Source organism: Humulus lupulus, chromosome 2, assembly GCF_963169125.1.
Source record: "Humulus lupulus chromosome 2, drHumLupu1.1, whole genome shotgun sequence".
NCBI classification, from domain to species: Eukaryota; Viridiplantae; Streptophyta; class Magnoliopsida; order Rosales; family Cannabaceae; genus Humulus; species Humulus lupulus.
Genome location: NC_084794.1, coordinates 167,956,480 through 167,972,954, shown reverse-complemented (window position 1 = coordinate 167,972,954; position 16,475 = coordinate 167,956,480).

Sequence of the window (16,475 nt, the reverse complement as noted above, 5' to 3'; positions counted from 1 at the left end):
GGGTCAGTGTATCTATGACAATGGGGCAAGGAAGCCCCACTTTATTGACGATCTCAGTCAGATAGTCTTGGTACTGTTGCCTTTTCCGAACTAAGTCCTCAGAATGAGGAGCATAAGTTAAAATCGGAGGTGAGTTACCTTGCCCCAAAATGATAGCTCTGGGAGTTCCAATGTTTAGCTACTTCCCCTTGAGAATGGCGTCTAGTTCTTCTGATGCAACCCTCTCCGCTTGTTGGGCCTGCTCTTTCTTCTACTTCTCCACATCCACCTTGGCCGCGGCCTCCATAGCCTCGATGTGAACTAGAGCTAGCTCATCCCTTAGGGTGGGATCCCTCTCGCATTGTAGCCCCCAAAAGCTAGGGGCATCAATTGACTGGTTGGCGGCAAGCATCCCGACCAGCCAAAGATTGTTCGTGGTCACAAAGCCTCCTACATCCAGTTCCATGGCACTAAGAGTGGCATAGTATTTATTGCAGTCCAGGATGGACTTGGTGAGTAGAGTCTGGGCGTACAAACTTGTTTTTCAGGAACGTGAGTGGGGAGCAGACAAAACTAAAAAAACTACATAAATAAGGAAGAAAAACGACTTATCCACGCGCTTAAAGTCCATCACCAATGTGGGGTTATTTTCCAGGAGGAACTCGGATGTGATAAACCAATAATGTCTGACATCCGGGGGTGCTTCCAGGTGCTGAATGGAGCGGGATAGTTACCACAGGATTTCAATCGGTAAAATCTGTCCCGGGCCTTGTCCTTAGAGTTAAGTTGTGGCTCTAGCTTGTAAAAATATAGCACCTCCAGGGGGGGTAGGCGCCGGGATCTCCTTCGATGCACAGAAGATGCGCCATCCCACGAGCAGCTTGTACGCTTGGGGCAGAAGTTGGAACGACGTGATCCCAACGAACTTTAGGAATCGTGCGAAGTAATTATGGAGCGAGAGAGTAGCTCATGCACTGATGTGGCCTATACTCTAGGCCCCGAATTTACCCATGCTTGTATGGGCCTTCTCCTCCTTCTGGGTCAGTTGGTTGTAGAAGAGCCCTGGAGTCGACTCCACTCCCAGATGTTTCTCCAAAGTGTCCAACATTTGATAGTTTCAGAATTCATTCCTCTCCCCCATCCATTTCCCATGTATTGCCCGTGGGAAGTTTGTGCCCTTCTAGGACTATGGGGCTCGATTGAACGAAGTCCTCCAGATGAAGAGTGACACCACCACTCATGATCAGGGACCTGGAAGTGACAAAGAAAACAAAAACAAAGCAGTTAGCACCAAAACCCAAAAAATTGGTTAAGGTACAGGGGTTCTCCTAAAAATGCTATGAGAAGTCCCCTCCGGACCCAGATCAGGGATCAGTGAAGATCCCAAGGTCCTAGATCGGGCACTAAAAATCAAAGGTTTTCTATCATTTTCCCAAGTCAACCTTGGGATGTCCGAATTGATCCGAGACAACTAGACGAGAATTATCGCTTAGTAAATCTACAATTCAGACCTACACTATCCTACCTAAGACCACCCTATACGATAGTCATGACCCTAACAGTTTTATGGTGTCAGGAAAAAATTATAGTAAAAAAAAAATGAATAAACAGATAAAGAAAAATGGCCAGAAAACTTACTGAGAGGTACTGGGTTTGAAAATTTTGAAATCTCAGGCAAAAAAGTCGGCAGTATCTCAGCCTTAAATATGAGAAGATGATACATCAACTCGTCTGCTGGTTGAACAAGGACTAAATCATCAGATGGTTGAACGGAAATATGGCTGGTCGGAAATAGACAGGTATGGAAATGAACTAATCGCTGGAATAGCTCGTCAACAAATTAGGACATAAAAAGCTCTCTTTTTTGCTCTGAATATATAGAAAATGTAAAGTTGGAAATGAAACTGTCGAGGTATTTATAGGGTAGAAATCCACTTTGGGATCCAACGGTTCAGAATGGGGATCTCAAGATTATCCCCATCCAGCTGTCTCGGATGACACAGAGGCTTTAATTAGCCAAATCGAGCACCAAATCGTGGATTCTTCAATTCGCGATCCACACCTACCTGATCCAACAGTCTACATTCAAAATTTCAAGGCTATCCCCATCCAACGGTTCCAGATGGTGCAGAAGCATTAAACAACCCACTCGAGTACCCTATCAACTTTACTCATACAGATGGGACCCTTCAGAAATTACGGTGACACCCCTCGGTCATTGGGAAATCAAAAGATTCTTCCTAGAACTGTGAGGTGCGAGTGGTACAGACGCACCATCAACATGAGGACACGTGTGCGAAACATTGTGAATTCGAATGGACGGGGATCACCCGATTTTCCCCCAAGTAAATGAACCTGACTTCTAGGAAATGAACCGGGATATTTGGATTTGATCCGGGAGAGTGAGTCAAGTCTCTACCATGCAAACACGAATGAATACTTGGGGGTAAATGTTATCCCTGTTTTCCCATCGAGACACGTGGCATAACGCAATGTGTCCATGGGCTCCCTCAAAGGAAACCAGGCCCATCCTGAGCCCTATGAACAAGGAAGAAGAAAATCCTAATGGCCCAATCGTCAATGAGCACAAGTGTTCGATGGGCGTGACCATAACAAGGGAATCGGGAGCAAGATGCAGCTCAACCTCATCTTCCTGGTCCTAACCTATCCGTATCCTCCGGGATGCCAATAGAGGTGACCGACTCACTAGTCTGGGAATAGACCATGCCACGGATGAACCCATCCTGGTGAGCAAACCAGGACTCTGGCAAATGAACCGAGACATTAGTAAAGGAACTTGGACCAGATGTTTGGATAGGGCAAGATTGATCTTCCCTGACCCTGACATGTCTCCAAGAAACACGGAAGTTGGTCTCCTTAACTAACCTGCAGAAAAGGTTACGCACAAAATGTATGCTGCTACTAGGAAAAAATACTGCCACTACTCTGACAGATCCTATCCCTAGGATCCCCTTAGAAGCCCTCGCGGACTAGTCTGAGGTTGTGTACTATTGGCAGCTATAAGGCTTGGCCATGCCCAAGTTGGCCCAATGGGCCCTGATTAATATGTTTTATTTAGCAACATCCTTTGTATTAAGCCTCCATTAGCGAGCAAACAATGATTACATCCCTATTGGGCCCGAATTAGTCCGGCCCAAGCCCATTGCATCTGATTGCCTATAAATAGGACTAGTTGTGCACTATAGCGGGGATCCCACATTTTCTCTTGTAAGCAATTACTCTGTTCAAACTTGCAGAAAACTCCATTGTCAAAATCACTCTAAAAACTAATACAATAAAATAGACTCATGGACTAAGGCTCGTTAACGCCCCAACCATGTAAAAAACTCTACTTGTTGATCTTTGATCCTATCTTTCTATCTCTTATCTCTCATAATATTTCTAGTTTCTAAAAAACTCGGTAAACACAACATAATAAACACCCCTCATTGTACAAGAGTAAATATTTCATATGCAGTTAGTAAACTAAGTAGGTTTTCTAGAAATTCAAGTATTGAACATTGGAAGGCAATCAAGAGAGCACTGTGATACCTTAAGAGGACCAAGAAGCTAGACCTCTAATGTTCAAAGTTTCCTAAGATACTTGAGGAATACTCTGACGCAAGTTGGATATCTAGTGTGGGAGACAGTCTCTCCACCATCGATTGAGTGTTCATGCTCAAAGGAGGAACGATTTCTTGGGGCCCAAAGGAACAAACATATATTTAACACTTAACCATGGAGAATTAGTTTATAGCTCTAGTGGCAATTGACAAAGAGGCCAAGTGGCTTAGAGATTTCATGAGGAGTATTTCAATTTTTGTATATGAGATATCGACGATCTCGATACATTGTGATAGTCAAGCAAATTCTTTTACCAAACCTCTAGGAAGAGATTTGGCTAATTCTACAAATGTAAGGGTGGGACTAAAACTCCTTGACAAATAGATTCTCCAATGATGGCAACCCAGCTCAAAGCTCGTTTACATCGAGTGTAGAGATCAAATAGTAATAACAAGTTGTTGATAAGGAAATAGTTGACAACATTAACAAATTAGAGTCCCATCTAGAATAGTTAATGTTGGTTGCTACCGAACATGAGGATTAAGCCATAGACTTTTAATGAAATTCAATTGAGTGTAACAAGCATCTCTAACTGTAGCAAATATACTATAAGAATTTCACCTATGTGAACCTAGAGGTTGTGCCGCCTGTCAAGAGAGTAGGAGTTTTCTCTCTGGATTATTCATGAATGGATAAGCATGAGACCATAAAAGTGTTGAGTTCAAGTTGTGATAAAATTTGATCAATTATGTGCAAGTGTACACAGTTACAAAATAAGTAATATAATAATAAGTTGAGTATCGTCTCCACAAAGATTAAATTAGCAAATAATTGTGTGCAAATAAATTACCAAACAATTTAATAGTGGTGAAAATAAATTGAAAATTCTTGGAATAAACTAAGATAACAATCTAAAAGCAAGAGAAATTAAATTTAGTGAAATGGGTTTGAACTATTAAATTCTTCTATGTCAAGTAACATGTAACGTTTGTTGCAGCAAAATCTCAGCTAAATTCCCAGAGTTAACAAGAATTCAAAATAAGTTCATAGAACTTTCCCAAATCCTATGGTATTAATTCTTTCACCTAATTAAACATATTCTTATGCCAATCAAGTTTAATAATTCAATTTTAAGATTCAATTCACAATTGTTACACAAGGAAAATAACACATTCCTATGCTATTCACAAAACATAATCTAACAAGATTATCTAATTCTTTCGTTCAAGTTCATCCATTATATTCCAACCTCCTAGCACAAATATAACTAATCATCTCGCCATTGATGGCCAAACAAAAAAAATAATTCATCATTAAGCACACTTGAATGAACAATGGGTATTTTTGCTAAAATAAAGTGCTACAAATTTACAACTAAGACACAGAGTTCATGAATAATTCAAGCCTTAAAAGATATAGTTCATGGCTAACTTGAGAAACACAAATACAAAATCAAAACAACCATTGGGTATTTAAAGAGAAAAAGCTACAGAAAGTACAAAACTTAAATGAGATTAAAGAGAAGAAAACATGCCAAAGATGATGAATCAATAACCTTGTCTTCCTTCTCTTCCTTGGATTCTCCTCCTGAAGCTTGGAATTTCTTCTTCTTTTTCTTCATTTCTCTTCTTCATCTATCTACAATGGAAGCTATAGGATTCCCCCCCCCCCCCTTAAATGGTGGCTGCCTTTCTTTTAATGATGCTAGGGTACCACTCCTTTTCTTAATTAGAAGCTCCACATCATTTTTCTCTATTTTTGGCTATTTACTTTTGTCTCTCTTTTTTCTCTTCTTGAAAATGCTCCAAACTTCAACATACTGCCTCTGAATTTTCCACATCGTCCCTCATTTCCAACTCAATTAATGGCATGCCAAGTGTCTCTTCCTCATATGGTAAAATCTCCCACTTGAATCCTGATGGAAATCCTCAAACAAAATTTCCTTTGCTACAACAAAATTGAAATTTCAGCACAAACAAAACAAATTTGAAGCCGATTTACTTTTCATCTTTTTCCTTGGATAATTCATGCATAAATTCATTATTTTCCTACTTTTAGCTCTTAAAACCTAACAAGACACCAACAACTCACAACAACACAAAAATGATAAGAAATTAATTAACTAAAAATAACAAAAAAATGTAGTCATCACTCTTCCTAATTTTACTTTTACAAGTTTAAAAGCAACAAAATAACTCCTTTTTCAAGAGTTATCATTGCAAAAATGGGAATACATGAGTAATCAGATAGATGTGCGTGAGATACTACCAATTTTATAACTAGGAATGTTTGGTTCAATATTTTAAGACTACTAAGCATTTCGGTAAAACTTTGTAGTATTTTCACTAAGATATAGTTCAAACCAAAAGGTGCTTTATTTTATGCTATTGATGTGGTTTTTGTCAACTAAAAATTAAGAAATTAAAAAGAGAGAATTGGGCTTGCTATAAATCGTAAATGTTTGATACACACTTTTTACATGGTTCAATGGTTAAATCAACCTAGCTCACGAGTCAATGTTATTGTTGTACTTTCCCAAGAGAATTGTTTAAGACAATTTCTCCAGAGTTTCGGCATACAAAAAGCTTTGTCCGTTTTCTTATCCATTCTCTCTCGATTTATAGGGAAAAATGACAAGTATGGGTAACTTACAAAATTAGGTAACTAGCCTTTATTACATTGATTACATTAATTTCTTGATTAATTACATTTAATATGAAAAATCACAATAATCATTACGTGCTCACCTACCCTGTCGAGTACTTTGACATGTGTTGTGTACCTATAGGAGTCTGTTCGGGTTCCCGAGTACTATTGACAGTTTTCTTTTCACCTTTTTGTCGCCGTTTTGCCCATTTAACCATGACCTTTTGATCTAAAATTTTCTAAGTCGGACGACCTTTGATTTCCCATGATATTTCTCTCTCTATATATATCCTTTTTCGTTCATCTCATTTTTACATTTTCATCTCTATTCGTAAAAATTGCTTTCCAAATTTCTCTCTAATTTCTCAGAAACTTTCTGCGATCAATTTCCTTGTTTCTACAGAAGTAATCTACCCTTCTCCAGTCTTGTTCAAGATCACCTTCATCATCTCTAAGTTTCTCTAATCCTTGTTGCTCTTTATATACTTTTTTTTTACATTCTGACATACCTGGTGTGTTTGTGCTACCTTTAATTTTTTTTTTTTTGCATTCTTTTCCCTTGAGAAATAAATCTCTAAATACATGCAGAACTGAGAACTTTGTTCATAGACATAATAAGTTAGGGTATTGTGAAAAAGCTGGTAGGCAATTTTAGGCTTCTTTTCTTGTTTATGTTCTTGTCAAGAACAAACTGATGAACTTTAAGGTTAATTTTCTGGGCTAGTACTTGAATACTGGGTAGCTTGTAGGTTACGCAATTCAAGTTTTTTTTTTTTGCATTGAAACCACCTTTTAAATCTGGATTTCTGGCACATGATTTTTGAGGTAATATGTAATTCTTGTGGACAAAGCGTGTGTGTTAAGGGCATGCGTGAATCCAATTAGTTAGGTTCCAGACATACCTCAGCCCGGGTAGAAGAATTTAGCACGTAGGTCCTGGTTCCCCATCTCAAATCATCAGGTCGAGTTTTCCAGCAACTTATTCCTGGTTCTTAACCACGACCAATTCACTTGAACCTTCTACTTAACCAAATCCTAGAACCATGTCCTTCGGTAACCTTCTAACGATGAACATTGCTCTATACCTAGACGAGTTAATTTATATTATTAAATCGAGTCAACATGAGCCATCCAACCTAAGTCCTAGCTGGTTCCTCCTCTAGAAATAACCTGTTGAAGACACACCAATTCCCAACTTTGGACCAATGGTGGAAAGAGAAGTCGTTACTAATGTGGATAGCTTTTATGAGGCGAAGTAGATCGAGTCTCAGATAGACTCATTGGCCCAAGTAACCAACATTCTGAAGGGTCATGGTATAAAAACATCTTTCAAATGTTATGCTCACCCCGCCCATAAATGAGAGCGGAGTTGCGCATCTTTTGTAGATAACTTTGGGGCTTGGAGCGATGAACACCTGAAAGCTTGGGTCTTCCATCCATTGCGCATGTATTTTTTAGATTTTCTGAATTACATAAAGTTGGCCCCATTCCATCTCCCCCAGAAAACCTATTGCCTCCTCACGGGCCTAAAGTATTTGTTCCTAAAGATCGATTGGGAAGCACCCATTCCTGAGGACATTTTTATATATTTTTTGTTTAAAGGCTAACCCCAACACAAAGACCGGTAGTGCTAGATTCGGTTACCTCACCTGATTCCCCAAAATAGCTCCCTGAATTGAGCTCCTGAGTCACTTGAGTGACTTAAAGGACATATTCTTCATCATGAACGGGTTCGCGACTTGCGAACATCGATATGTCAACCGACCTCGTAAGTCTTATTCACCTTGGTTGTTTAAGCTTTCTTGTCTGCTTTACAATTAATTTCCAATATGACTAAGTTTATTATTTATGCAACCATTTAAAAGAGATCCGAGGCTTCTGAGGTCCGAAAGTCTCAGTACGCCCAACTCATCGCTCTTCCAGCTGAAGAGAAAGACTGGCGAGCTATTATGATAGATGCCAATATGAGGCTCTGTAAATTAATAGGAGAAGGCCAGAATTTATCCTTCCATACTCGAGGTCCTTTCAGAAAAAGGATCCTTGCCATAATTAAGGAGGTCGAGGAGGATAAAGAGGTCGCCCAGTAGTGTGTAAGCGCCCCGCCCAGAATGTTGCTTCAACTCATGCTCATTATGGGGAAAACACCAACACTTCTTGTTGAGATTGGTTAAATACATAGTGGAATTGGTCAGGCATGTAGATGTGCTAAAACAATAACGATTTCACAAAAGTCATCATGTGAAAGTTGACTTTCGGTATAGGCATTTATAAAATATCTTTTTGGGTCCAACATATTTATTTTGAGTATATAAGAGTACCCAAGAAGTTTGTGAGTAGTTGGAAATGTTTTGAGACATATTTTGGAGTGAAAAGTGAGGGGCATCGTCGATGCGTCGCCCCTAGGAGGCGACGTATCACCTGGCCCATGAAACCCTAAAAGAGACTGACCAGGTGATGTATCACCTGGTGTTAGGCGATGCATCGCCTGGGCCATTATTGAATGTCTGTACGGTTACATAATTTAGCTCCAATACTTAAATTTAAATGCTCTAATCTCATTGGTTGAGTCTAATGAAGATCCTATACTATTTAAGGGGGTTCATATGAGTTAATTGATGACTTGTTAATTCACCTCTCTCTCTCTCTCTCTCTCTCTCTCTCTCTCTCTCTCTCTCTCTAGCTCCAAGATTGCTAGTTTTATCCACGATCTTCATCAAGAAAGCTTGACTTGTATGAAGGATCAAGGCTTTTGTATCCCAATATCTTTCCATTATCGTAGCTTGAAGTATTTCCATAGATAAGGCTAGGAATATAGACTTTTGCACAAGGAATCCACCTTTGTGTCAAGCCTTACAACTTTTGTGTTTCACATAAAATCATAGCTTTGTTATTTTATTTTAAGGATTGTTCTACAATAGAGGTCTACTGTAAACTTTGATCTCATTGTGTTTATGTAACTTGTGTTAACTATCATTAAAGGTTGATTACTTGTATATTTTGTCTTAAGTTGTATGACAAAGTTGGGTTGTTTATAGCCTAACCCCAACAATAAAAAATATCTATTCCCAAACCTTTGTTTTGTGTCAATGTTTGTATATTTCTAAAGGTTTTTGTGCTTGTGAAATTCGTGGAAGAAAGCTCATCAATCTCAACCCTCAAGTTCATGTCTCAAGATCTAGTTAGACTAGATAGGTTTGATGGCTCAAAATTTGTAAGATGGCAAGACAAGATCAAGTTTATCCTTACAACATTGAAAGTCCACTACATTCTCGACAAAGATTTGAAGACTTTGGAGCCTCCAAATGATGATGATTCTCAAGAGGTGATTAAAGAAATGAAGAAAAGGGAAGAAAATGAACTCATTTGTAGAGGCCACATACTCAATGCTTTGTTGGATGTCTCTATGATCTCTACAGAAACACTACATCGTAAAAGGAGATATGAGAAGCTCTTGAGAAAAAATAAAAAACTGAAGAAGAAGGTACCAAGAAATTCTTTATCGCTCAATACATGTAATTTAAATTCTTTGATGCCAAAACCTTACTAACCCAAGTACATGAGCTTCAAGTAATTGTGAATAAGTTGTCTACTCTTAAGATAACATTGTTGAAACCCTTCATTGTGGGAGGGATTATATCCAAACTTCCTCCATCTTGGAGAGGCTATAGGAAGAAGATTCTCCATAAGAATGAAGAGATATTTTTGAAAGAAATATTAAAGCACCTAAGGATTGAAGAGGAGTCTCGTTCTAGAGACAAGTGTATGGAAAAGTCCAATGTTTGGGACATCCAAGGATAATGCCATAGAGAAACTCTCTTAATCCAAAGGAAAGACTCAAAAGATACTCTAATCAAAGAAAGATACTAATCTAGCTCCAAGGAAGAATGAAGAGAAATTTAAGAGAATGAGAGGCCCTTGTTTTGTTTGTGGCAAGAGTGGTCACTTGGCTAGAGATTGCAAGTATCAAAAGTCCCATAACCATGGATCCAAAGTCAACACAACCGAAGAGGATTTGGTTGCAACTTTGAGTGAGGTGAATGCCATCCAAGAGAAGGTGCAAGGGTGGTGGTAAGACACTTGTGCCACCATTCATGTTGCCTATGATAGAGAGATCTTCAAGACCTTTTAAGAATCAAAGGATGAGCATGAGATCCAAATGGAGAATGAGCAAAGGTCCAAGGTGTTGGGCAAGGAGAATGTTCATCTTTACTTAACATCCGGAAAGAAGGTTCTCTTGACCAATGTGTTGTATGTTTCCGATGAGTTGGAGTCTTGTGAGTGGGCATTTGTTGAGAAAACCTGGCATCAAAGTGGTGTTTGAGGCTGGTAAGCTAATTCTATCTAAAGGCAATTACTTTGTGGGGGAAAGGGTATGTTTGTGATGGGGTGATAGATTTGTATACCAAAGACAATGTTTTTGATATATAATAATTCATGCTCATCTTTCTCTTATGTGATTGGTTTTGATTCTATTACTTTATGGCATAATAGACTTGCTCATATAGGTATTAGTACAATTAAAAGAGTTATCAAATGTGTTTTAATTGTATGCTATTATGTTGAGCATGATAAGTGTGAATTATATGTTAAATATAAGATGGTAAAGAAACATTTTCAAAGTGTTGAAGGGAAAACTAACTTGTTAGATTTGATACATAGTGATTTATGTGAATTAAATTGAATAATTACTAGAGGTTGACATAGGTATTTTATTACCTTTATTGATGATTGTTCTAAATTCACATATGTGTACTTGCTGAAGAATAAGGATGAGGCCTTTAGCATGTTTAAAATCTATACATCCAAAGTTGAAAATCAATTTGAGAAGAAATAAAAGTAATTAGAAGTGATATGGTTGGTGAATACTTTTCCAATAAATTTAAGGTGTTTTGTGAGATGCATGGTATAATACATGAATGCACAACCCATTATACTTTCCAACAAAATGGTATAATAGAAAAAAAAGAAAAGAACATATGTTGAAATGATTAATGTTATGCTATTACATGCGAATTTGAGTTTTGCATTATGGGGAGAAGCCTTGCTTACCGCTTGTTATATTATAATCCAGATTCCTCTAAAGAAGAATCAAATTTCACCATATGAGATATGGAAAGGAAAGAGGCCCAACCTAGGGTATCGCAAAGTGTGGGGGTGCCTTGCTTATAGCAAGAGCACAAAGCCTAAAAGGACCAAGTTTGATCCAAGGGCCATCAAATGTGTGTTTGTAGGCTATGCCCCAAATAGCAAGGCCTGTAGGCTATTATACTTCAATAGAAGTTGAGTTCTTTGAGAGTTTGTTGCATAGTGAAAATAATCCTCAAGAACCAATCTAATTAGAAGGAACTCAAGAAGAGTTTCCTTCAAGGGTTGTAGAGAAACCGACATTGCCTAGAAGAAGCCAAAGGCTCAAAGAGATTGGATCACAAAATGAAACCTCTCAACTGGAGACTCTTTACCTAGTAGTGGAAAACCACAAAGGGAATTACTTGGAAGTATCCTATGGTACTTCAAGTGGAGAATGATCCTAAAACTTTCCAAGAAGCTATGTCCACAAGGGATTCATTTTTGGAAAGATGCAATAAATGATGAGATGAATTCAATTATGTCCAACCATACTTGGGAGATTGTTGATCTACCACAAGGATCAAAACCAATAGGTTGCAAGTGGGTATTTTGAAAGAAATACAACACTAATGGGACCATTCAAGCCTGTAAGGCAGGATTGGTGGATAAAGGTTTTATACAAAAGGATGACATAGATTATTTTGATACTTATGCACCGATAGAAAGGAAAAAATATATAAGATTGTTGTTCTCCTTATCAACAATACACAACCTATATGTTCATCAAATGGATGTCAAAACTATGTTCCTAAATGGTAACCTCAATGAGTAGGTGCACATGGAACAACCAGAAGGGTTTGTTCTAAAGGGGAATGAACATAAGGTGTGTAAGCTTGTTAAATCATTATATGGCATGAAGAAAGCACCAAAAAAATGGCATGAGAAGTTCGATGAGACCATTGTTTCAGATGGGTTTAGACACAATAGTGCAGACAAGTGCTTATACTCTAAGACTTGTGATGACTATGTCATCTTATTGTGTCTATATGTTCAAGATATGTTGATATTGAGTAATGACATGAAAGGAATAATAGAAACAAAGAGGTTTATATCTTCTAACTTCAAAATGAAGGACCTTGGAGAGGTTGATACGATGTTAGGTATTAAAGTTAGAAGGAATGTCGATGGGTATGCCTCAGACTAATGTGGGATTCAATTAAAGGGTGAGTTCTCGGACTGTTGTGGCATCACAACCCTTTAGCAGGGGTGTCGTTGCGCTAATGTATTCTTATATTAGGAGGGCTTCTCAGACTTCTTTGGAGCCGCAACCCTTAGTGGGGGGTTTCGCGACGCTAATGCCTTTTAAAGTACAAATTTTAGGGTTATGGAATAAGGCTCAGGGCTTAGGGGATTTTATTTGGGAACCCACTTGGGGGGGGGGGGGGGGAGGGGCTCGGGGGACGATTCCATTACCCAGTTGAATGGAATTGGAGGTCCCAAGAGATAGGGTTTAGTTTTGAAACCCGTGATTTATACTTAGTCTTAATAAGCGTACCATTTATGTTATGACTAGGAGTTCCATGAGGCTCAGAAATGAGGATCACACTTGAGGTCTTTGTCATCAGCACATGACTTGAGGTAAGAAAACTAGCATATGCACATATAGTTGATTGTTTTCTATGTATATTAGCATTGATTTATCTGTAAATGATCGATATGATTTATCTGTTGGGCCGGTCGACAAATGTGTGTAATGCAGGCCGTTCGACAAGACTGTTTTTCCTGGGTCGTGTAAATGATTCATGTGATTTGAATGAATATACTTGTAAATAGTGAAACGTGTTTATGACTTTTATAGTTTGAATGAATGCAGTTGTCGTATGTGATGCATGTGATTATTGCTTATGAATAATTGGAATATTATTATGCCTTGTGGGGGTTTTCTTGTTGGGCCTTGGCTCATGGGTGCTCTATGGTGCAGGTAAGGGCAAGCTAAAGATAACAATCCATGAGGTGGAGAACTTTGGAGCGACACATACATATTCGACCAGCTCGGTCGTCACGATCGAGTTATTTTTAGGGCTTGTGATACAAGTTTGATTTTGCCGCTTAGGTTAGCTAATTTTGTAACCCTGGTTGTAACCACCTTTCAGTTAAAAACTCGTTTTTGGGATCCCACGTAAATATCCAAATTTTGATAAAAGTTCATATGCTTAGCCAAAATTTTTAATACCTAAATATTTTATTAGCTTTAGTTACACTTTTGAGGCCAAATGACTCGCTTAACGAGTCAAGCACTATTTTAAAAACACGGTGTAACAGTCTTGGATTAGTAGGGCGTTACACTTGTGTTCTTGTTCGATTCTATACACATTCTTTTATCTATTGCCACTAGTACTAAACTATGAGATTTGGCAATCGACTATCAAGATAGTATTCTTGAATGGCTATTGTGATAAGACCATGTATATGGTCAACCGGAAGGGTTCAAGGAAAAATACCAAGAAAAAAATATTTTTATGTTGCTAAGGTCCATTTAATGATCCAAAGAATTGTAGGTCTTGGAATCTTAGATTTAATGAAATAGTGAAAACGTACAGTTTTGAACAAAATGTTGATGAACAATATAAACACAACAAAGATAAGAAGGTGGATTCTACATTGATCATATTTTACTCAATGGGAATGGTGTATAAATATTATCAAGTATTAACGAAATGACTATCCAAGGAGTTCCAAATAAAATATTGGGAAGGAATAAGATATGTTCTGGGCATTTAGATCCTAAGGGATCATTCGAACAAAGCTCTGGCTTTGTCTTAGGCATTTTATATTGATAAGGTGTACATGCATTATAAGATGCAGAATTCCAAGGAGTGGTGTCCTAAGACACCTCGTGAGGAAAAAGATATGAGACAGATTTCCTATGCCTCAGCTGTAGGCAGTCTAATGAATGACATGTTGTGTACAAGACATGTCATTTGTTACGCAATAGAAATGGTTAGTCATTATCAATCCAATTCATGATTGGATTCAAGGACATTTTCAAGTATCATAAGAGAACGAGAAACAATATATTGGTATGCTCAGGTGTAAACTTGGACCCCCAATGGAATCACTGATTCTGATTTTCAATCAGACAAAGATGGTCGAAGGTCGACATCAAGGTCATTGCACCAGGTGATGTGACTCTTATGAAGTTAACGTCAAAACAGAACCTTATAAATCTGTTGACCAAGACTTTATCTGCCAAGTCATTTCAGGGTCTTGTACTGAGTATGGGGTTGAAGAAGATGCCTCATTTACTTTAGGGAAAGTGGGAGATTGTTGGGCATGGTGCCCTTAAAGCAATGAAAGTAGTTCGTTCCTTGTGCAATTTATAAGAGAAATATTTTTATATAATTAATGTTTATTATTATTGAATAATATTTAGATAAATATAAAAAAATTCCTAATTCATTAATGTCGCTATAATCTTGTATGCGTACAAGAGGATTAAGATTATAGATAATGAATTAAATAGCCCCCAATTTGTATTAAATTTATGGAATCTTTAATCAAATGTTGCTAGTATGGTCCACAGGTATTATGAATACATGTGATCTAGATCTGGATCACTAATGTAGATAGACATCTGAGTGGAGGTGCTTTATATAATAATGATTCTATAGGACTGTACCCGATATGTATTTAACTCCTTACAAAATATCATTATTATCATATCAACTGTTAATATGTAAAACATTAAAAGGTTATAATCATATCACTCGATGATCATATGCAAATTGATCTAAATCTTGAAGTTGTCATGAACTCCTGTTTATGTTACTTTTGTCCTTTGATTCACTCGTTAGGGTCTATCAGAATGATCAGGCTAAAAGCTTTTGTACTGGGGGCTCATTGATGTAGATGGTTACAGACATGATTTACAGATATGAAATCTAAGCCTTCTTCATAAGAAGATTGAATAATGGTTCCCTTAAGTCTTAATTTTGGATCTGAACAGTTTGAGGCCTCTAATTTATAAAAGGATTATAAATTAATTTTTTGCTAGTAAATTAATAGTACTTAAGGATAAAGAAGTAATTAGAAGAGCAAAATGGTAAATTAACCTAGCTATAATTATGAACCAATTATTGGAGGATTTAATTGCACGAAGTGATTAAATCAATGGACACTTAATACAGTACTCAGTAAATATTAATCTATAATTACAAGAGTGCAATCCCATATTTTTAGTGGAAATATATTGGAATTAATAAATAAGTCATTATATTAAAGATTTTAATTAATAATCTTTGGAGCTTGGAATTATAGGTTCATAAGTCCACAAATCGACTCTGTAAACACTGCACAGGGTAAGGGTAGCAATAGAATAAGTATGGGTATATTTGTCAAGAAAATTAGTTTCCAGGCAAATGCATAATTATGAGATATGTATGGAAAATATATTTATTATTTATTTTCATAATTATTAATTAATTAAAACAAATAATTAGTTTTGAATTAATTATGTTATCTTATTTTAAATTAGTTTGAGAAATTAATTTAATATTTAAATTTTAGAAATTTAAATTTAGATAACTGATTTGAAATAAATCAGATATCTTATCTAGGTTGATAGATTGATTTTGAATCAATTTAAATTAAATTAATATATTTCAAATATAGTAATAGATAAGATTTATTTTAATTGAATAATTAAATAAAATAATTTGGAATAATATTTCTTGTAACTGTACAAGATCTATATGCCAATAACTGTCCCTGGACTGTGACTGGCACAGTCCAAGTGCCAAGGGCACTGTGGCAATTTTTTAAAGTCTTATTTTATTATCATAAATTAAAATTATTTAATTATTAATATATTAGATGACTAATATAAATTTATATTATTATATTTCTCTCAACAACACATCATATCATGATATTCAGTCTCACTGAAATAGAGTTTTCTTAGAGAGAAAAAAATAAATAAAGAAAAGAAATTGTTTCAACCCTTCTCTTTACCCAAACTCCATTGATCTCATGTGTTGAGAATATCAATGGAGTCCTAGATCGTCATATTGATTCTCTACGTGCCCACACACGTCCTGATTTGCTGAGATTACGATTTGGAAAATTTTGGTGTGAGTCTTGTGTGCTTAGATAGGATGATCGTTTAGTATACTAGAAGATAGCAATGACACTTAATAAGCTTCAAGAGGTCAATATTATAT